At 40.1% G+C, this 22,275-nt stretch overlaps 1 protein-coding gene and 1 pseudogene across 3 annotated transcripts in view; both read right to left on the minus strand.

The window, feature by feature from the left end:
* LOC114054089 (ralA-binding protein 1) overlaps nt 1-1,904 on the minus strand; it is a 50,620-nt gene extending 48,716 nt beyond the window's left edge. Inside the window, exons 1-2 of one of the 3 annotated variants that reach the window (XM_027877197.1) lie at nt 1,811-1,904; nt 1,120-1,190 (exon numbers count right to left, since the gene is read on the minus strand). The gene's annotated coding sequence lies outside the window, so the exon portion shown is untranslated. Of the gene's footprint in view, nt 1-105; nt 168-210; nt 283-1,119; nt 1,191-1,810 lie in introns of those variants that run through there. The other 2 variants (XM_027877198.1, XM_027877199.1) reach the window with 2 other exon arrangements.
* Nucleotides 1,905-6,983: 5,079 nt separating this feature from the next.
* LOC114053941 lies at nt 6,984-8,240 on the minus strand (annotated as a pseudogene).
* Nucleotides 8,241-22,275: the final 14,035 nt, after the last annotated feature.

The raw sequence follows: 22,275 nt of genomic DNA on the forward strand, positions 1-22,275 counted from the left end.
ACCCCCCTTCTCCAGGACCACGCCCCCTCCCCCAACCCCTGAAGTCGTGAGAGAGGGGGGCGGTAACTGACAGGCACCGGGGAAACGGAAGTATGCAACCCTCACGTGGCATGGGATCCGGGAAGGGGCGCAGCGCCCCGTGGAAAGGTGGGAGGAAACCCCCCAAAGAGCCAGAGGATCAACTGCGGCGACTCCGGACACGCGACTGACCTGCCCCAGCCGCTGTGCGACCGACCTCTTCCTGCTGCCGCCGCCGCCGCCTCGCGCTCACGCCGCCTCCGCCCCCTCGGCCGCGCCCCGGGCAAGCCCCAGGCGCCCCATCACCACCCCACCCAAGCTTTTCTACGCCGCCGCCTGTTTACAATGACTGGGACGGAACGGGGCCAGCCGGGCAACGCGCAAGCGCATCCCCTCCTCCCGCCGCTGCCGGCTTCCCCGGTAGCCTTTCCTTCCTTTGGACACACGACGGAGGCCGTCAAAGACACGACGCTCGGTGCCCTCGCGCGGAGGACGCCGGGAGCTGTAGTCTTTGAGAGATGGAAGCGCCCGGCTTGGCGGAGGAGCCCATTCCAGGCGGTGAACTACAACTCCCAGGAAGCATCCCTCCGCGGCAGAGCGCGCACATCGCCAGCGTCTGCGCAGTGCGTAGCTGGGGAGGGGTGCAGGGAGGGATGGGTGGACGCGTAGGTCGGGATCAAGTGTTTTTTCGGGAGAGCTGAGCAGCCTGTGTGAAAACAATCCACCTGGTAGCCTTTTCGGGGTCCTGAAGGGGCAAACGGCCTCCACCTGTACTCAGTTTGTCAGGCGCTCCCACTGCCCCATAGGCTTTATTCTTCCCGGCCGACTAACTCCGGAGAAACTAGTTAAACCAGTTTAAAAGCGCAGCCCTGGTGCCTGGCTGGGCATGGGACGCCTTCCTGGCATCAGGGAGGGTGGGGATCACCAAGGGCTTATGGGTGGTGGTACCAAGCCGTGGAGCTGGCACCAGGGCGGGCGATACCTAGCACGCACCTCTGCAGCAACGAGCCAAGGAATCACGCCGAGTTGGCGAGAGGGAGAGGGGAAGTGGGGCCATGGTTACATCAAACGTGCGTGACCTGCTTTCGTCCACCAACTTACCTGGCACAGTAGTAAACGGGCAAAACTTGAATTCAGACCAGGGAGCCCGACCCCCTCCGAAGCATGCAGACCTAGAGTAAAGAATCAGGAGAAATAATGGGCGAGATAGTCTATAAAACTCGCAAGATGATAACAACTGGAGAACCAGGAAACCCTATAAAAATGATAAATGCGTAGATAAGAGACGAGAATCAGAGACCTGGGGTAAACTTTGCCGAAGGGCTTTCTGAAAATTGGACTTTTTTCATTAAAAGTGATACTTCTCCCTCAGCTTCCCTTCCATGATGCATTCTCATATTTATAACAGTACTTCTCTTAATTGCATTTTCCTTTCCACCTCCCTCCACCACCACCACCATACACACAAAGTGGGCATTCACCAACGTTCTTTTTTTTCTTCTACTCTTAATACACTTACCCTTCAAAAAATATCACCCGCTTCCCTAGCTTCAACCATCACCTCGGTGAATAACTATGGATTTCTCCAGTTAATTTAAACTTAATCTAAAACCGAATTCAAAATTTTCCCTCACAAACTCCTCTGTACTTTTTATTGTTTAAAATTCATATGCATATAACACTTAAAAGTTAACAAAACATCTTACTCGAGTCTGAGATAGGCAGTACGATTATTATCATTGCCCATTTCACAGATTAAGAAATTGAGAATCTGAGAAGTTAAATAACTTACCCAAGGGCCGACGCAAGTGAGTACTGGAGCTGGGATTCAAAACCAGGTGTCTTGGCTTAAGTTTTGACATCATCACGCCAGGCTGCCTTTCATCTCCCCACCCAGACTGAACTTGGAAATCATTTCTAACTCCTCCCTCTTCCCCACCCCCTGCAATCCAAACACTTGCAGCCTCATTGAACCAGAAAATGACAGAGCTAGAAGGGATTGATTCTGCCTTTCTAATTTCTCTTTTATCTATTCCCATTCTTGACATTCTCATTGCCCTATAAGGTATCCTCCAATCTCTATCTTTAGTGCAGTGCGTTTTGTTCAATAGTGCTTGTTAAATAAAGTGAATGAAGTAGTCTTTAGACTGTTTTTAAAAGATAAAATACATAGAAAGATAAGTCTTTTCCCACATCCACCTCAGTAATTTGGTGAATTATATATGATACCAGTTGTTTTAAAGTGAAGATGGGCACCCCATTATTTTCTCTAGGCACAGATGTGATTTTTAATCATCATAGATTTAGAGTTGGAAAAGACTCTAGAATCTATTTTGTTCAACATTTTACAGATGAGGAAACTGAGGCCCAGAGATGTTATAGAGTTTCCTCCAGGTCACACAGAAAGTGATAGCTAGAATTTAAACTCAGGTCCCCTTGACGTCAGCACTCATTCCATTGCACCACAGCAATTCCCTTAGCTGATATTTTCTACATTAGGTTTAGTCACAGAATCAAAGACCCATAGAGTATATATATTTTGGTTAGTCTTTCTCACTTCAGGTGATGGTACCAGGTGTAAAATCAATTACATCTTTGTGATACATTGTGTCTATAGTCTTTGGCGACAAATAATGTAGAAAGCAATATTTTATGATTAAGGAATCAAGTTTATTGAATTTTGTTATTGAAAGTTGAACCTGAATCCGCATACTATAAAGAGATCATGAAAAGAATATAATTTGGGGTTTTTTTTAAAGCAAAGATCTATAGATACTAGAAATCATCTAATCCAAGCCCCCTTCTTTAAAATGAAGAAGCCAGGGCTCAAAAAGGTTAAGTGACTGGCTCACCAAGGTCAGACTAGTGATAGCCAAGATTCAAGTCAGTTCAAGAAAACATTTCATAAGCACCAAGGCCCTATGCTATTAAAAAAAGAGAAGAAGAAGAAGAAGACGAAACAATACTCCTCACACTCAAGAAACTTAAAATCCAATAGGGGAAGTAGGAGTTTGGACATGTATACAAATAAGTGTGATACAAGTATAAGATGGATAGTCATGTGGCAGCAGGAATTAACCTACAGACAAACATTTATTAAATACCTACTATGTGTCAAGCACTGTGCTAAGCACTGGGGATACAAATACAAAATAAAAAAGTGGTCTTAGTCTTTGCCCTCATTCTATTGGGGGAATACCACAGATTCACAAATAAATAAATAACTATAGAATTTATGCAAAATAAATGCAGAGTGATTGAGTAACTGGCATTAACAACCTGGGGGAACCAGGAGAAGTCTCTTGTAAAAGAAATGGCATTTGGCCTAAGCCTTTATACTAGAGCATCCAAGAGGTAGAAGTAAGGAGGGAGAACATTCCAGAAATGAGGACCAGCCTTTATAAAGGTATGGAGGGCAGGAGATAGAATGTCTTATACTGAGGATAGAAAGTAGCTGAGCCAGAGTGCCTGAACAAGCGTAATGTCTGATCAGCCTAAAATGAAAGGCTAGAGCCAGACTTCTAATGGCTTTCAATAGCAAACAAAGGAGTTTCTATTTTGTCTTGGAGGCAATAGGGGGTCACTGAAGCTTTTTGAGCAGAGGAGTGACATGATCTAGGAAAATCAATTTGACAGCTGTGTGGAAGGCAGATTGAAAATGGATGAAGAGAGACCAATTAGGAGCTAGGGATAAAGGATAGATCTAAGTGTGTTGAGGGGATGGAATTGACAAGATTTGGCTGATGATAGAATATGGGAGATTTGGGAGAGTCAAGAATTGATGATGACTCCTAGAATGTGAGACCAGATGATTGGAAGAATTTAACAAAAATAAGGCAGTTGAGAGGAAGAGTGGGTTTAGGGGTAAAAAGAATGAATTCTGTATTAGATATGTTGAATTTGAAATGTCTGCAGGACATTCGGGTAGAAATGATCACCTAGCAACTGAAAATTAAGGAGAAAGGTGAGGGCTAGATTTGTAGATTTGGGAGCCATCTGTATTTAGATGATAGTTCACTCCAAGGGAATTAACCAGAACACCAAGACACAGAGTGTAGAAAAAGAAGAGGGAAGTACTCATGACCCAGTTCTAAGACACACCCACACATAGGCAATGGGTTATGGATATTGATTCTACAAAGGAGTCTGGGAAGTCCAACAAGTAGGAAGAAAATCAGAACAGGCAAATGTCACAAAGACCCAGCAAGGAGAGAATATGGAGAAGAAGGAGTGGTCAACAGTGTCAAATTATTGGGAGAGATCAACACAGGGAAATGTCATCATCTCTGCCTCTCCCACATTACTGTTTTGGCAGCTGGAACAGGACCACATTTCTCTTCTTTCCTGCCACCTGCAACATGGGGAGGCTTTGCCTAAAAGAAACGAAGCTGCTTCTGGTACCTAATTTGCCTGTGTGATTAACCCTGGCTTCTCTGATGTGGCTTCCTGGTCATCTAAGAGCATATAACACGTCCTGGAATCTAGGTCCCTCAGACTTGGTGGTTTTACAAAGCTTGTTTCAGTAATGTTACCCTGCCTGCCTTGCTGACCTGAGCTCTCCATATAGAGCCAAGGTGGGAGGAGGGAACAGTGTTTAAAGAAAGCAAGTGCCACTGTCTCTTTTCAAATATCCTTGCTGTATTAGTGTAAAGTGAGTCTCCTTGTGATGGTGATCTACACGTGATTCCATTCCGTTCCATCCCGTCTTCTTCATCAGATTTCCCCTTCTCTCAACTCCACTCTCATTTACCTTGAATCTCTTCGTGTTTACTGGCTATTTCCCTCTGGTCTCTGAACTGCATATTAAAGGCAGAGAAGGACTCTATCGGGCAGTATAAGACTGGAAGACATTCCAGGCATGTGGGATCGACCATGTAAAGTCATAGATACGGAGTATCAGATGGAAGGCAAGTTTGGCTGGATTGCAAAGTATGGGAAAGGGACTAATGCCCACTGAGTCTGGAAAGATAGGTTGGGATCAGGTTGTATAGGGTTTTGAAAGTTAAACAGAGGAGTACATATTTTATGCTTGATGTGATAGGAAGCCCCGGGCATTGGTTAAATCCAAGAGTCACTTGGTCAAAAGAATACTGTTTCAGGAAAGCCCCAGCCCTTCACATCCAGATCCCTACTACACAGAATCTGGTCCAACTGCCTCCCCACCCACTCCAAAGACCACAGCCTGGAGGAATTTTTCTCCTGGGGTGCCATTCTCCTGACTGGCAACTCTCTAGAAAATCCCAGCTACGTGTCATTTCACTGCCTCTCCTCAGGCTACCTTCTCCACAGCTTCCTACTATACTTCCTCACTTTCCTCTTACCCTCCAATCCTGGAACCTTGAACTCAATCAACTCTGCCATTGTTCCTGGATAGGATCTACCTATCTACTCCACTCCAGCTCCCATTAACATCCAGGTAACTTTCAGGACCAAAATACCCCTCCTGTACCACTATTCCCAAATGTGTGCTGATTCCTCCATCAGAACATCTTCTCTTTCTGAGAAAGCATGCTACTCATCTTCTAAGAGATAGACATTATTGACAGACAGACAGAATTAGACATTGTTATTCATTCTCTGTTTTTGAAAAGGACCAATGACATCATGGAATCTTTCATGAATTGGACTTAAGTGAGGCAGAGTTGCACAAAGTCAGAAGCCTCACTCTCTCTTCCTGAGTCATCTAAGTCCAGTGGCAAGACAAAAGTCAAGACAATTAGCAATAGCCCAGGATACAGTGGATGACGTTAGCATCGTCAATGCCCAACCAAGCTCTACACGCTCCACAATGCTGCTTCAAACCACTTGCATGGCTGTTGGAATGAATTGTTCTCATCTGCCTATTCTGCCAGGGAAAGTCTTCACATGCTTGGGGTGGACATCCCCCTATCTCACTGACAGGTTTGAGGCCTGGTTTAACCTGTCTGTCCATAGAGCTACTGGGGTGTGGCTGCTGTGCTGGGAGCCACAGGTGAGAGTTGGATGAAAGTGGACCCCAAAGGTGGATGAGCAGCTCTGAAAAGGGGCTTGGCAGGTCCTCAGACCAGAGGTGCTAGTCCTCCCTGAATTTTTGAACATGGCAAATATGTGAATTTAATTAATTTTCATGCTTATTTTGATAGAGCATTTATTAAGCTAAAAACAGTAATAATAATATCTAGCATTTATTTAGCATCTACTGTATGCCAGGCACTTTGCTAAGCATTTTATAATTATTATTTCATTTGATCCTCACAACCCTGAGTGTTGGGTGTCATTATTATCCCATTTTACAGATGAGGAAACTGAGGCAAAGAGATGTGAGAAATGAAAGAGTTATGTTTCCACATAAGTAGATAAGAAATCAGCACAGACAGGCTAACTTCTCCGTCCAACGTGGGGGGAGTGATAATACAATTCTAGGCACATCATGTATGTTAGGGGTGGGGCATATAAGGAAGATTGCAACCCAAAAGGATTAGGACCAATCCTGATCCAGAAGGGAGGAGTTAGGCAGTTACTTACTATAAAGATTGCTGACTTCTTTTACCTCGAGCATTTTCTCCCCTTCCAAGGAGGTGCGCCCGGTTCTCGGGAGAATTGAAATGGCGCACTTCATCCTCTTTAATAAAAAGTGTTTGAGACACCAGTCTTTGGAACTGAGTCTGGGGTTATCTTTATAACAGAGAAGTTATGTGACTTGCCCAAGGTCACATAACCAGTAAGTATCTGCAGTCAAATTTAAACACAGATCTTCCTAATTCCAAGCCAGCTGTTAAATCGCTGTGCCACCTAACAGCTCCTATTAAATAAAAATGCATTTATTAATAATTTACTCAGTGCCATGCACTGTGCTATTTGTTTCAAGGATTGTAGTTTTCTTTTTTTCCTTCATCTAACAAATACACATTTTCCCTTCTGTCTATGCCTTGCTGTTGGTGAGTACAAAGCTCTGGCAACAAGTAAAATTTCAGGAAGCTAGTGAAGGAATTCCATTTTCAAATCTTAGGAAATGCCTGAAGGTTGACCAAGAGAAGACAGGAACTTCAAAATTTTTCCTCTACATTTAATGTACATGACTCCTTTAGTTTCTTCGTTTTAGGAATGGTGGAAGCTACTGAAGCCTCTCCATGAATTTTGTTGTCTCTTGTTCGAACATTTACAGCATTATTTATTTTTTCTTTTTCTACAATCAATAAAATAAAATTTTACTGGGCCAGTTGTGCATTTTGTATTTTCTTATTTAGTGTGCAGCTTTGATCTCAATCAACATCAGCCATGAATCCGGCTTCAAAAAATTCCTTGGATATCTGGAGTGCGTATTCTTCACAAATTGGAACTACAGGGATTACCATTACTTGACGTGGACACAGCCAGAAAGGCCATTTTCCTCCATAGTTTTCTGAAAGAATGGCTATCATTCCCTCTACAGATCCCAGAATAGCTAGGTGAATGATCACTGGCCTTTTCTTATCATTACCATCCTTACTAACATATGTAAGGTTAAATCTGATGGGTAGTTGTAAATTATGCTGAATAGTGCCAGGTTGGTGGTACCTGCCAATGGCATCTTTGATTTGTATATCAGTTTTAGGCCCATAAAATGCTCTATCTCCTGGGTTTAATTTCCATGGCTCTCCAAATTCATTTAAGCTGTTTTGAAGTTGCTTTTCAGCTTGGTCCCATATTTCAGTTTCTCCTAGGAAGTTTTCAGGCCGTGTGAAAAAATTTAATTGAAAGGAAAACCCAAATACTGTATAAACTGATTCTAAAAACTCTAAGCATCCCTTCATTTCTTCTTCAGTTTGCTCCATCGTGCAGAAGATGTGCGCATCATCCTGTTGGAATAGTCTGACATGTGTTAAACCACTTAAAATTCCAGACAGCTCGTTCTGACGAAGAACTCCAAAATCAGCTATTCTGATAGGCATTCCCCCCCAGGAACGTGGACAATCAGCAAACATAAGACAGTGTCCTGGACAGTTCATGGGTTTAACTGCAAACATCTCCTCAACATCAAATGAAAACATGTTTTCACTATAATGCTGCCAGTGACCTGATGTTTCCCAGAGTTTACAATTGGAGACATCAGGAGACACCACTTCTGTAAAATTACACTTATGATATTCCTCTTTTATAAAGTCCACGAGTGTATTATAGATAAAAGCTCCTCTTGGAAGGAAAGAACAACTGCCCAAGCTCAGATCATGAAAAAAGAAAAGTTCCCAGTCCAATGGTGACATGATTGTTGTTCATTCTTCATTTTCTTTTTTTTTTCTTTAGCCAAAGACAAGGTTTATTAATCCACCATATTGGCCAGACTCTTAAGGAATCTGAATATTTATGAGCCGTTGGCTAGGTTCTTAAGGAATCCGAGCCCATTATCTATTTTTAATAGACCATACTATCATCACTCTTTTGCAGGCCAGGCAACAATCATTTATTAAGCATCTACAGATGTTCAATAACTATACCTTTAATAATATAATCTATAATTTTATCAGCAACCAAAGACAAGTTCACTGGTAGCCAGTCACTTGACAAGCTTTTTTTAAGTGTGCTCTATATGCTAGGCACTGTTGTAATCTCTGGGTATACCAAAAAAATAAAAAACAGTACCTGTCCTCAAGGAGCTTATATTCTGATGCGAGAACCATCATGTAGGTAACCAGGTACATACAATATCTATATAGAGTAGGTGGGAGGTAATATAAAAGAGGAGGCACCCTAGCCATTCCCTCTTTACTATCACCTGATTTTACTCTGCCGACCTCTTCTCTCCCTTGTCTAAGAACTACCTTGCCCCAGGCCTTCAGTTCATTTTTTTACATCGGCCAACACTTATGCCAATTCTTCCAGTACACTGGGTTATTATTTGTTTAGAATTGGTAAGTTAAAGTCACCAAGGGCATGAGCTTTCAGTTCTCTATCAGCCATTTTTGTTCTGATCTTTCTGGAAGACCATTCTCCTTAATGGAAAAAAAAAAAAAAGAAAAAAGAAAAATAGGAGTTGAGCAGTTCTACTATTGTTCTGCTGTCCATTATTTTTTGTTCTTCTCTCTCCCTCACCATCCATATATAATCATATATCAGACCTGTTGTTGGTTTGTTTTTTTTTGTTTGTTTTTTTGGGTTTTTTTTTTTTTTCGGTTTCTGCAGTCTCTTGAATCTATCCTGTCTTCTCTACTCTTTCTGCTAACCACTGTAAGCCAAACCTTCATTACCTCTCCCTTGGACTGTTTTAACAACCTCCTGGGAAAGGATAGCCTCCAGGCTGCATGGTCCCCACCCCAGTGACCTAACCGGTCTCTCTACCTCCACTCTTTCCCCTCTATAATCTATCTTTCATATGGCTACCAAAATAAATATTCTGATGCAGAAGACTATGTAATTCCTTTGACCCCAGACATTCATTGACCCATATTGCTTATCAAATAACATTCAAATTTTTGGATTCCTTTCAAGGCCTCCCACAATCTGGCTCCAACTTACCTTTCTAGGCTTATTTTACAACATTGTCCTTTAGGCACTCTATGCTGCAGTGAAGCTAGATGACTTATTAATGTTTGATCTCATTCTTCTGGTGCAGCTAGATGGTACAGTGAATAGAGCACTGGGCTTGGAGTCCAGTGATTGGTGATTATGTGCAAACTAGCACTCTTAGCTCCCTATATCTACTGGATGGCCCTAGACATCAGGCTATGTTTGCCATCTCATCATGGCTCTCCATTACTTTTGTACTTGCCCCTCCATTCTTTCTACCTTCGCAGAACATAACATTCCTTCCTTGTTACCACTCCACTATATATGATGCATTCCCCTATTAGGATATAAGCTCAATGAAGGAACTATTTCTTTTTATAATATTTGTATTCCCAACACTTGTTTGAGCAGAGAGAAGAGGATAAATGTGAGATATGTTGTGTAGGTAGAATCAACAAGTCTTGGCAACTGATTAGATATGGTGGGGTGAGGGAAAGTGAAGTATTAGGTATGACTTGAGGTTGTGATAGTTGGTGACAGGAAAGATGTTGGATTTTAGAAGATATTGTTTTGCTTTAGATGTGTTGAATTTGAGATGACTACGGGACATCTGGGAAGACATACTTGGCAGGCTAGTGGTGATAAGGGAGAGGACCTCAAGAGATGTGGTGTGAATCTGTAGATCTGGGAGTCATGTGCATAGAGATGATCATTGAATCCATGGTAACTGATGAATTCAGCAAGAGAAAGAGTCTACAAAGAAAAGAGAAAGAAAAGAGAAGCTGAGGACAGAGTCCTTTTTTACATCTGTACAAACACTGCAGGACGTGGATGATGATGATCCAGTAAGAGGGAATGGGAAATAATGGTCATCTAAGAGAATGTTTAAGGCTATTGAGATCCTCCTTTTCTTTTAAGGCATAGAACAAGTGCCATTTCCTCTGATGTCCTCAAAATAAAAGTGGACCCTCCCTCCTCTAATGGCTTTTGACTCTGACCTCTGCTATGTACTTGATTACATTCTAGTTTGTAATGCAATTATTTGTGTACACGTATCTCTTTTTACCTTTCATATGGTGAACTTTTTATGGTCTGGTTTTCATCTTCGTTTTCTTAGGGCCTAGCACAGGCCTTTAACATTTAGCCCTTAACAATAACTCACATTTTATGATTTATAAAGCACTTTCCTCATAAGGACAGTATAAGGGAAGGAATTTAAATATTATTTTCCCTCTTTTATAGTTGATGAAACTAAGGCTTGGAGAACTTATGTGACTTGTCCAAGATCACACAGCTATCAAGGCTTAGATTTTTTTCTCTCTTCCACTACCCTCCCTCAGCATTGAACCTTTATAAAAAATATGCATAATCAAGCAAAGCAAATTCCCACTTCAGCCATTGTCCCAAAAATGTTTCTCATTCTATGCCTGAATCCATTGCTTTTCTGTCAGGAGGTGGGAAGCATGCTTCACCATTAGTCCTCTGGAATTATGGTTTTTCATCCAGTTCTCCTGTTTTAAGACTATTCCTGCAACCTGCCATCTTTGCCCCTCACATACATATGCCCCACCTCTCTGTTAATACCTTTAACTCTAGAACTGTGTGATAGGGTTGATATGGTTTGACTGTTCCAGTTGAAGGGTGAGAAAATGAAAACTCACATAGCCCACTATGTCTAACCCACCTTATTGATGCTTCACATGTCATCTAGCTATCCACCAGGAGAACCTCAAAGTCTACCCAGGCCAGGCATCTGACCATCTGCCTTTCAGGGGCATCTACGACCTTTCTTCTCAGTTCCATCTCTAGCTCTTGTTCCTTCATGGGGAAAATAATCAAAATACGACTGAATCAAAACATCAAATAAGCAAATAACATCAAATAATCAAAACAATGCTACTGAAAATTTATTGTCCTTGACAATTTATTGTCCTGTGGCTCTGTGACTATCTAGATAAAAATTTCCTTCCCTAACCATTGCTCCCCTATAAGTGTGGAATCTGCCTGTTAGAATGAAAACCACTATACTGTGTTTGGAACTGTGAATTCTGAAAAGCAATTTTGAATTATTTGAGGGAAGTGACTAAAATGACCATTTTCTTTGACATAAAATATTACACTGCTAGGTATATGCCCCAGGGATATCAATGACCTCTAAAAGAAAGGCCCCGTTTACCAAAATATTTATAGAAACCTTCTTATAGTTAGAAAGAAATGGAAACAAAGTAGATGTCTTTTGATTGGGGAATGGCTAAGCTGGTTGTACCTGAATATAATGGAATATTACTGGGATGGAACAAAGAAGAATAAATCAATAATCAATAGGAATTTATTAAGTGCCTGCTATGTGCCAAACATGGTACTAGGTGCTGTAGATACAAATACAATGAGGGAAGCATCTTTACTCTGAAGGAACCCACAGTCTAAAGGGGAAGACAGCAAATACCTAACCCCACCCCGCCCCTACACACAGCTACATACACAAGCACATCTATATGTGTATTTATATAACTAACATAAAGAGAATAAATACAAAATGGTTAAATATCAGGTAGTTTGAGAGGGAGGGCACTAGCAATTGAGGGAATGAGGAAGGGCTTTGTGTAGAAGGTAGTGCTTGAATTGCATCTCAAATATGATGAATACAGAGAAGCATGGGGAGACATATGAAATGATGCAAAGTGAACCAAACTTTGAAGGAAGTGGAATCAGGAAAATAAGACCCAGTGACTTTAACAATACAAATGGGAAGAACACTAAAAACAAAATAATTCAAACTGAATGCTACAAAATAATAAAGCTTAGCTCCAAAAAAAAGTTATTATTAAGCTCTTACTATGTTCCAAGCACCATGCTAAGCCCTGGGTATATACCTGGGTATAAATAAAAGCAAGCAAGATAGTTGTTTATGGGCAGCTAAGTGGCACAGTGGATAGAGCTCCAGCCTTGGAGTCAGAAGGACCTGAGTTCAAATCGGGCCTCAGACACTTGACACTGACTAGCTGTGTGACCCGGGGCAAGTCACTTAACCCCGATTGCCTCACCAAAAAGCAAAAAAAAAAAAAAAAAAAGATAGTTGTTTACCTTCAAGGAGCTTACATTCTAATTGGGGAAGACAACACATATGGGGCCTCCGAAGAGGGGAAAAAGAAGAGAGCAATTCAGCAGGTAAGGAAGAGATGAAAGTGAGTTGAAGCATGGCTAGGGTCTTACTCAAATTGGTAATCTCAGGGAAGGATTCACAAATGAGAAAAGAATGGCCCTAGGATAGAGGTTTCTAAGGGTGACAATTCTGTATGTCTGCAAATTCAGGAACACTACAATCTCTGCAGAGTCAGTTTTGAGTAACCAAAAGGGTGAGTGCAAGTAGGCTATAATGTTTGGGCCTTGATTGGCTCAGAGCATATGTAAATAGTAATTGTTTCTGTTTTGGCCAGAAACCCTGAGGGTCTTCCCCTCTCAGATTGATTTTTTCTTTTTTTGGACTAGGTAAAGAGGCCATTCTCTGCCTCATTTCTTACCCAATCATTGATTGGGTATTGCTTCAGTCAAACTGAGACCTGTTAAAAACCTTAGCTTAAAAAGGCCAAGGTCTCCCATTGCATCCTGGGCCATTTCCAGTTGTCCTGATCTATATCTTGCCACTGGACCCAGATGGCTCTGGAGGAGAAAGACAGGCTGATGACTTTGCACAACCCTCCCTCACTTAAATACAATTCACTTGCAAGCTATGATCACCTCTGATGTCATGCTCCTCTTCAAGAACGAAGGACAAACAACAAACAGCAACATATTTACAATGATGACCTACTTTAAAAAAATTATTTTTCCAATTAAATGTAAAAACAGTTTTTAACGTTAATTTTTAAAAATTTTGAGTTCCAAATCCACTCCCTCTTTCCCTCTCATTCCACCAATTGAGAAGGCAAGCAATTTGATATAGGTTGTACATGTGGACTCATACAAAACACATTTCCATGTTAGTCATGTTATGAAAGAAAACACAGACCAAAAAAACCCAGAAACCAACAAACCCAAGAAAAATAAAGTAAAAAAATTTGTTTTGATTTGCATTCAGACTCCATCAGTTCTTTCTCTGGAGTTGGATAGCATTTTTCATCATAAGTCCTTCGGCATTGTCTTAGATCATTGTATTGCTGAGAATATCATTCACAGATCAGATTACCTACTTTTAAGAAGTCGTGTAAGGAATAACATTAAGGAAATGTATAATTGGAAAAGGAAGAGTTTTGTGAGAGTGAAGGATAGGAAATAGACAGCCCCAATCCTCAACTGATACCCAAAAAATATTGAGGAAGATGTCTAGGAAGTTGCCTGGATTCTCTATGGAAATTTTATGGACTTTAGCTTCTATTACTTCTGGGCCAGGGATACTTAACCTAGGGTTCACAGACCCATGAGGGTTTCCAGATACATGTGATAATAGTGATTTTTAAAAAATATATTGTTTGATGTTGTAGTTAAGACTCCAACATGGAGCTGCTTAGGCTAAGTAGTCCTAATAATCATAAAAGTATAAGCAATGACAGCCTGTACTTTTCCACTGTCCTCACTTATTCTGACTCTATGTCAAACATGTAAACAATCATGGCTCCTGATTGGACAAGGGTCCCATTTGTGCCAACACTCATTTGATCCTTTCCCAACTTTTGGTCCTTAGGAAACTCCCTCAGTCTACTGAGTTATAGATAAATGACCCAGGGAATTTCTCTACCACATCTGGGTCTGATTAGGTGTGTCCCCTCCCATATCCAGCATCTATTACTTGTTTTCAGCCAACCCCATCTTTAAGATATAAAGTTTCACTGTTTGGACCTTACTCTGAGTGTGTACTCCCACTGAGATTTTGCCCTGTACACACCTCCCTCACGTGAGTGACTTTGACCCTATATATGGTCAAATCTCTGCCTGTCTGTCTTGTTAAATAGTGTATGTGTACACTTTTGTTTTTGTCTGCTTGCCGTGCCATATAGTAATAAAGCTCATGCAAGTATCAATTTTCTGTAAATCGTTGAACCCCTGGGATCAGGGGACAAAGACACCAGTTGACCCTATATTGTCATCTCTGGGAACTGGGTACCCCTGATTGGCTGGTTTCAGGAAAATCATTGAGTGAGCTGAGAGACCTCCTATCAAGATGTGAGCAAGAAAGGGACAGGAGCAAGAGTAGAGGTGGCCAAGCAGTCAGGCAAGCAAGAGTCTGGCAGTCATGCCTGGGGCCACACCCTAGCAATGGCGGTGGCCCTGAGGGAAAACCCCGCCGTGGGGATCAATTCATACCTCTGGTGTGAGGCCACCCAGCTAAAGCGGATTTTAGGGAATCTGTAGACTTGGATGGGGAAAAAAATTCAGCTTTATTTTCATTAACTCCAAACTGAAATTTAGCATTTCCTTCAATTATGAACGTAAAAACAAGCATTATTCTGAGAAAGGATACATAGGCGTCACCAGAAACAAAGGCACACTTGACACACAAAAAAGATGAAGAGCTTTTGCCTTCTCTCAAATACAAACTCCTGTTTAACATTTGCAGCCTTTCACCATTTGTTTCCAACCTACCATTCCTGCTTTATTATGTATTTCTTCCTTTCTTCATTAACTACAGTCCAGCTAAATAGGCCTTTTTGTTGTTTTTCACATACAACATTCTATCTCCCATCTTTATTCCGTTGTAGAGGTTGCCTCCCATGCCTGGAATACACTCTCTGCCTCTTACAATCCCTAATTTCCTTTAACACTCAACTCAATTACCTTCTGCAGGAGTTGTTTTTTTTTTCTAATTCCCTCCCAGATACTGGTGCCCCACCCGCCAAAGTTACCTTACCTTTTCCTCCAATAGAATATAAACTCCTTGAGACCTGAGACTGTTTCACTTTTGTCTTTGCATCCCCTGTGTCTATAGTAGAATGTAGTAGGTGTTGTTCAATAAATGCTTCCTGTTGAGTGAGATAGTATGGAGCACCTTGCAGAGTGCTTTGGACCTGGGGAGACAGAAAGACTGAGCTCGAATTCCTGCTCAGACTTAGTAGCTAAGTAACCTTGGCCAGCTCAGTTTCCTCAGCTATAAAATGAGGGTATTGGACTCCATGGACTCTAAGATATCTTCCAACCCTAAATCTTTGATCTTCTGGTTGATTGGTAGTCCAGTATCTAGTTGAGGAGCCATGGATTGGCTGTGATCTGAACTTATTAAAGGAATCTCCACTTCTGGGAAATCACAGATCCAGTGAAGTTTGGGGAAGGATGGATGCAACATGACTTGAATTTGGAAAATTAAGGTGGGACTACACTGTGTAGATGAGATCTGTTATTCCAACTAGCCAGCAACCTGAAGCTCCCAACTCTAGAAGTGTGAAGTATTTAACAAATGGAATATCAATACTCATTTGGATTTTAAATAGAAATTCTCTCTAGGCCTTTATATTAAATATGTTATTATTATTGGAAGGCACAGAATTTAAGTTAATCCACCCCCAGGCTCCAGGAAGAACCACACCTAAAATTTCCCGAAAGAGATAATAATCCACCTTGTTTTCAGGAGGGTCTAGTAGTAATAACTTCACTCAAGAATTAAACAACAGAAACAACAACAGCTGATGCTAATCTAGAAATTCTTCTTAGTTCTTTCTGCTGTCATTTAACCCCAATTTAATTTGTTCCCTCCTCAGTGAAGAGGTAGAATTGATGTTTATCATTTCCTTTCCTTTGCTAAAAAACCAGAAGTTCAGTCTAAGATTAGTTATATATCAATTATGTGAGTAGTTATGTCTCTCCCTCTATCTCTCCCTTCCCCCAGTAGAATGTTAACTCAGGGGGAGGGATTCTTTCTTAAACATTAAAAATATTTTTATTGCAGTGGATAGAGCACCAGCCCTGAAGTCAGGAGGACCTGAGTTCAAATCTGGCCTTAGACCAAACACTTGACACTTACTAGCTGTGTGACCCTGGGCAAGTCACTTAACCCCAACTGCCTCGCCAAAAAAAAAAAAATGTATTTTTATTAATATGTTTTTACATTGCCTAAATTTCCCCCCTGCAATCCTTCCCTTCTCTTTCCAGAGAGCTATCCCATAAAACAAAGAATTTAAAAAAAAAAAAAAGGAAGAAGAGAGGTTAAAAAAAAGAAAAAGCTCTTCAATATAATGAATAAAATCTAACAACATATCGAATGTTTCACATCTCCTGTCTCTTCAAAGGAGTGAAGGGAGGTGTCATCTCATTTCTCTTCTTGGGGTCAACCTTGGTCTTTGTAATTCTGCAACATTCATTTTCTTTTCTAAAAAACAAATTTTATTGATATGTTTTTTCATTGCCTAAATTTCCCCTGTATAGGTGTATCTCCCCTGTCCTAGAGAGCCAGCCCATATAACAAAGAATGTGTGTGTGTGTGTGTGTGTGTGTGTGTGTGTGTGTGTGTGTGAGGCAATTGGGGTTAAGTCCCAGAGTCCACACAGCTAAGTAGGTGTTATATGTCTGAAGTCATATTTGAACTCAGGTCCTCTGATTCCAGGGCCATTGCTCTATCCATTGTGCCACCTACTTGCCCCAAAGAATATTTTTTAAAAGAAAAAGAAGAGAGGAAAAAAAAATCAGCCAAATCAATCAACAAATCACAAAAAATCCAAAAATATATGTAGTGTACCATACTATGGCCCTTTGACTTTTGCAAAAGAGCAGAAGGAATGTATTTTCATATCTGTCCTTTGAGGCCATGCTTGTTCTTTGTAATTTTGCAGCATTCAATATCAAGTGTTTTGTGGTTTCTCTTTCTATTTTCAACATTGTAATCATTGTATTGTTTTCCTGATTCTGCTTACTTCCCTCTGCATCAGTTCATGTAAATTTTTCCATACTTCTCTGTGTTAATCACATTTAACATTTATTATAACACAATAATTCCATTATGTTAATGGATCCCAATTTGTTTGGCTATTCCCCACTGATGGGCATCCACTTTGTTTCCAATTCTTTTCTACTACAAAAAAGGCTGACATATAAATATTTTGGCATATATGGAGCCTTTCTATTCTTCAGTGATGATATTCTTTCGTTATTTATCTTTGTATCTCCAGCACCTAGTCCAGTGTCTTGCAATTAGTAGGCATTTAAATGTTTGTTAAATTGAATTCTATATGAGAAAGTATTGGGAACACTAAAATAAAAGCAAAAGAATCCTTATCCTCAAGCAACTTAATGTTTTACTGAGGGTGTGGAGGGATATGACATATCCAAATAAATAAATATAAGGCAATTTGAGGAGAGAGATAAAATTAACAACTGAAAGATTCAGAGGAGGCATTACAGAGAAGGTGTTACCTGAACAGAGATGTGAAAGACAGTAAGAAGCCCAAGAGGAAGAAGGGAGGAAAGAATACATTTCAAGCACAGAGGTAGACTTCCTTCCTTCCTCCCTTCCTCCTTTCTCTCCCTTCTCTCCCTCCTTCCTTTCCCCCTGTCCACATAGGGTATCATACTCTTACCTGTGGGTGATCTGCCCAACAGAATATAAATTTTGATGGCTGAAACCTCACAAGATATGTTGGGGTTTACTGGCTAGATTGCTTTCTAAAGAACCATGTCTTGAACCCAAATCACTCTGGCTTTCATTGATTGGACAACAATAGGTCTATATCAAAGACCAAAACACCAAAATTATATTATCATATCAATAGATGGAGAAAAAACTTTTGACAAAATGCAACACTCATTCCTATTTATGATGCAGAAAGCATAGAAGTTAATGGAGCTTCTCTTAGAATGATATCTATCTAAAACCAAGAGCAAGCATTATCTGTAATGGAGATAAACTAGAAGCCTTTCCAATAAGATCAGAGGTGAAATAAGGATGTCCATCATCACAGTTATTATTCAATATTGTACTAGAAATGCTAGTTATAGCAGTAAGACAAGAAAAAGATACTGAAGGAATAAATATAGGAATGAGGAAACAAAACTATCACTTTTTATGGATGATATGATATTTAGAGAACCCTAGAGAATCAACTAATAAACTGGTAGAAACAATGAGCAACTTTAGCAAAGTTGCAGAATTTCAAATAAGCCCAAACAAACCATCAGCATTTTTATATACTACCAACAAAACCCAGTAGAAAGAGATAGAAAGAAAAACTCCATTTAAAATAACTACAGACAGTACAAGATACTTGGAAATCTACTTGCCAAGACACAAGGAATTAGTGTCTTGAATATGAGCACAATTACAAAACACTTTTCACACAAATAAAGATTCGTTGTTGGTCAGCCATTTCTGACTCTTTGAGATCCTATTTGAAGTTTTCTTGGCAAAGATACTGGAATGGTTTGCCATTTCCTTCTCAAGCTCATTTTACAGATGAGGAAACTGAGGCAAACAGGGTTACGTGACTTGTCCAGGGTCACACATCTAGTCTGAGGCTGGATTTCAAGTTATGTCCTCTTGACTCTAGGGCCAGTGCTTTATCCACAGAGAAACCTACCTGTCCCACAAATAAAGATAGATTTAAAAACAATTGGAGAAATATTAATTGCTCATGTTTAGGCTCAGCCAATATAATAAAAATGACAATACTTCCTAAATTAAGTTTATTTAGTGCCATATCAGTCAATTGATAAATGATCAAAGGATATGAAAAAAGGTGCTACATAACTAATAATTAGAGAAATGCAAATTAAAATAACTCTACAGTACCACCTCACACCAGGTTGGCTAAGATGACAGAAAAGGAAAATGACAAATGCTGGAGGGGATGTGGAAAAATAGGAACACTAATGCACTTTTGATGGAGTTGTGAACTAGTCCAACCATTCTGGAGAACAATTTGGAACAATACCTAAAGGGCTATAAAACTTTAAAAGCCCTTTGACATACCATTACCAGGGTCTGTACTTCAAGGAGATCAAAGAAAAAGGAAAGGGACCAATATGTACAAAAATATTTATAGCAGCTCTTTTTTGTGGTGGCAAAGAATTGGAAACTGAAGGGCTGCTCATTAATTGGGGAATGGTTAAACAAGTTAAGGTATATGAATGTGATAAAATACTATTCTGCCATAAGAAATGACAAAGGGGACGGTTTCAGAAAAACCTGGGAAGACATAGATGAACTGATACAAAGTGAAGTGAGCAGAACCAGGAGAATAATGTACACAATAAAAGCAATATTGCAACAGTCAACTGTGAAAGACTCAATAACTCTAATCAATACAACATTCATGAGAATTTCAAAAGACTCATAATGAAAAATGCTATCCACCTCCTCAGAGAGAACTGATGGAGTTAGAGTACAGATAAAAGCATATTTTTTTCTGTCTTTATTTTTCTTGCTTTCTCCCCCACAACATGCCTAATATGGAAATATATTTTACATGACTTCATCTGTATAACAGCTATGATATTTCTTGCCTTCTCAATGGGTATGGGAGGGAGTGGTGAGAGGGGAAGAATTTGGAACTGAAAATATAATTTAAAAATTTAGAAAACCCAGAAATATGAATGGGTGAGCTTTTTGCTCTATGTAAATTACGGCAGAGATTTTTCTCATTGTTCTGCTCCTAAATAAACTAAGTTTGTTCTTGTATGGTGAGATGTCCTTCTGAACCTGAATATTGAAATCAATTAAATGTTTAATAAATTCAACTTCCAAAAGAAAAAGAAAACAGGATATGTTAGAGGCAGATGGTTGAAGGCTATAAATGTCATCCTGAGAAAATTTATTTTATCCTAGAGTCAGGTGGGAACTAAAGATTTTTAAGCAAAGGCATGATGTTGTTAGATCTTTGCTTTAGGAAGATTATTTTAGCAGTTGTGTGGAAGGTGGATTAGAGAGGAGAGAGATGGAAAACACAGAGACCACAAAGAGAGAGTTGATGAAGGTCTGAACTAGGGTAATGGCCATGCAAGTGGAAAAGAATGGATAGAAGTGAGAGATGTTGTAGAGCAGAGGTATCAAAGTCCAGATTAAATCAGATTAATGTAAAAATCAGACTAAACCAGATTAAAATGTAATTAGGAAATATTTAACAAAATAAAAATACTATAAAACGTAGATAAGCCAGCGCTTAACATGGTACCTGACACATAGTACATAATAAATGTTTATTGATTGATTTTTAATGTTAATATATGGTTTTGTAAATCAGTATGTCCCCAGGGATCCTTATGTACAGTTTAGTAGGCCCAGTTTCTATTTGAATATGACACCACTATTCTATACCATAGGCCCTTCCCTAGAATTTAGCTACCAAATTCTATACAGTCTCAATGCAGACTCAGATTGAAACTGATTTCCTGAGAGGTAATATGCTCTTTTTCCTTGGACATCTTAAGACAAAGACTAGATATTTCCTTGTTTGAGGGTGCTGTGTAGGGGATTCTTGTGGGTTGAAACGGATGATCTTTGAGGTCCCTTCCAATTCAGAGATTCAAGGGCCATCTCCAGTCACCCTGATCTATATCTTGCTACTAGACCCAGGTGTCTCTGGAGGAGAAAGTGAGGCTGGTGACTTTGCACAGCCTTCTCGAGTCACTTTAACCCAATTCACTTGCATGTCATGGCATCGCCTCTCTAATGTCATGGTCCTCTTTGAGAACAAAAGACAAACCACAACAACAACAATTCTGAGATTCAGTTATTTTACTGTAGAAAGCTACTACTAATTTACTATAATTTGGGATCTGGTTGGTTAGGTGAGATGTGATCCTATTAAACAGTTGAACAACAAAGCAATGCCATTTTGGAGGGATTGTTTAAATTAATTAATAATTTATTAATTAAATTTTTGAGGGCAATGATTAATTGCAAAAAATAGGCAGCTAGTTGACACAGTGGATAGAGTGCTAGGCCTGGAGTCAGGAAGACTCACCTTCCTGAATTCAAATTTGCCTTCAAATACTTACTAGCTGTGTGACCCTGGGCAAGTCACTTAACCCTGTTTGCTCTGTTTCCTCATCTGTAAAATGAACTGGAGAAGAAAAACAAACCACTCCAATATCTTTGCCAAGAAAACCCCAAATAGGATCACAAAGAGTCAGATATAACTGAAAATAACTGAAGAGCAACAGGGACTCAGAAGAAGCAGTTTCACTGCTCTACTGAAATACCCCTGGGCAAAGTGAACCAAATAATTATTTCAGATCTAGTGGTTTCACCTAATTGTCTTATCCTAAGTTCAGTTAACTAGATGTGATCTCAATAGCCTTAATAATAAGTATCACCTTTTATTAAATCCATTGCCTCTTTTTCCAATGGGCATAACTTTAATTGGGAAAATCTCCTATAAAAGAGGGGAATGTGATTTCCTACCCAGCTCTGTGGATGCAATCACAGAATGTTGTCACACATAATGAGATTTTAATGTGTAAATGAGATTCATTTAAACTCTGATCCCTTTGTCAGGTATGAACACCTCTCAGACTGAGTCAAGAAGGGACAACTTCATGGACTTGAAAAAATAAATTAACCATGCGTCTGTAGGCTTTAAATAGCTGGAATCTGGGGAGTTTAGTCATAGAGTGAGATCACTGAGAGTAGAGGGAGAAGAGGGAATTTCTATTTCCTCCCTTTAGTTTGTCTTGGTTTCTAACAAGACAGGAGACATCCTGTCCTGTAGTTTGAGGGTCATTGGTCTGAGAGAGTTCAAGGCAAAATTGAGTTAGCAGAGATAAACTACCCAGACATGGATATAGACAGACAGCCACCTAAAGATGGAAGCAGCTTTTATATGGGTAACCCTGGGCAATCAAGAATTGAGTTGTGGAGAGGAGCAGAACTTAGGA

Source organism: Vombatus ursinus, unplaced genomic scaffold, assembly GCF_900497805.2.
Source record: "Vombatus ursinus unplaced genomic scaffold, bare-nosed wombat genome assembly UNPS02014812.1, whole genome shotgun sequence".
In the NCBI taxonomy this organism is placed as follows: Eukaryota; Metazoa; Chordata; class Mammalia; order Diprotodontia; family Vombatidae; genus Vombatus; species Vombatus ursinus.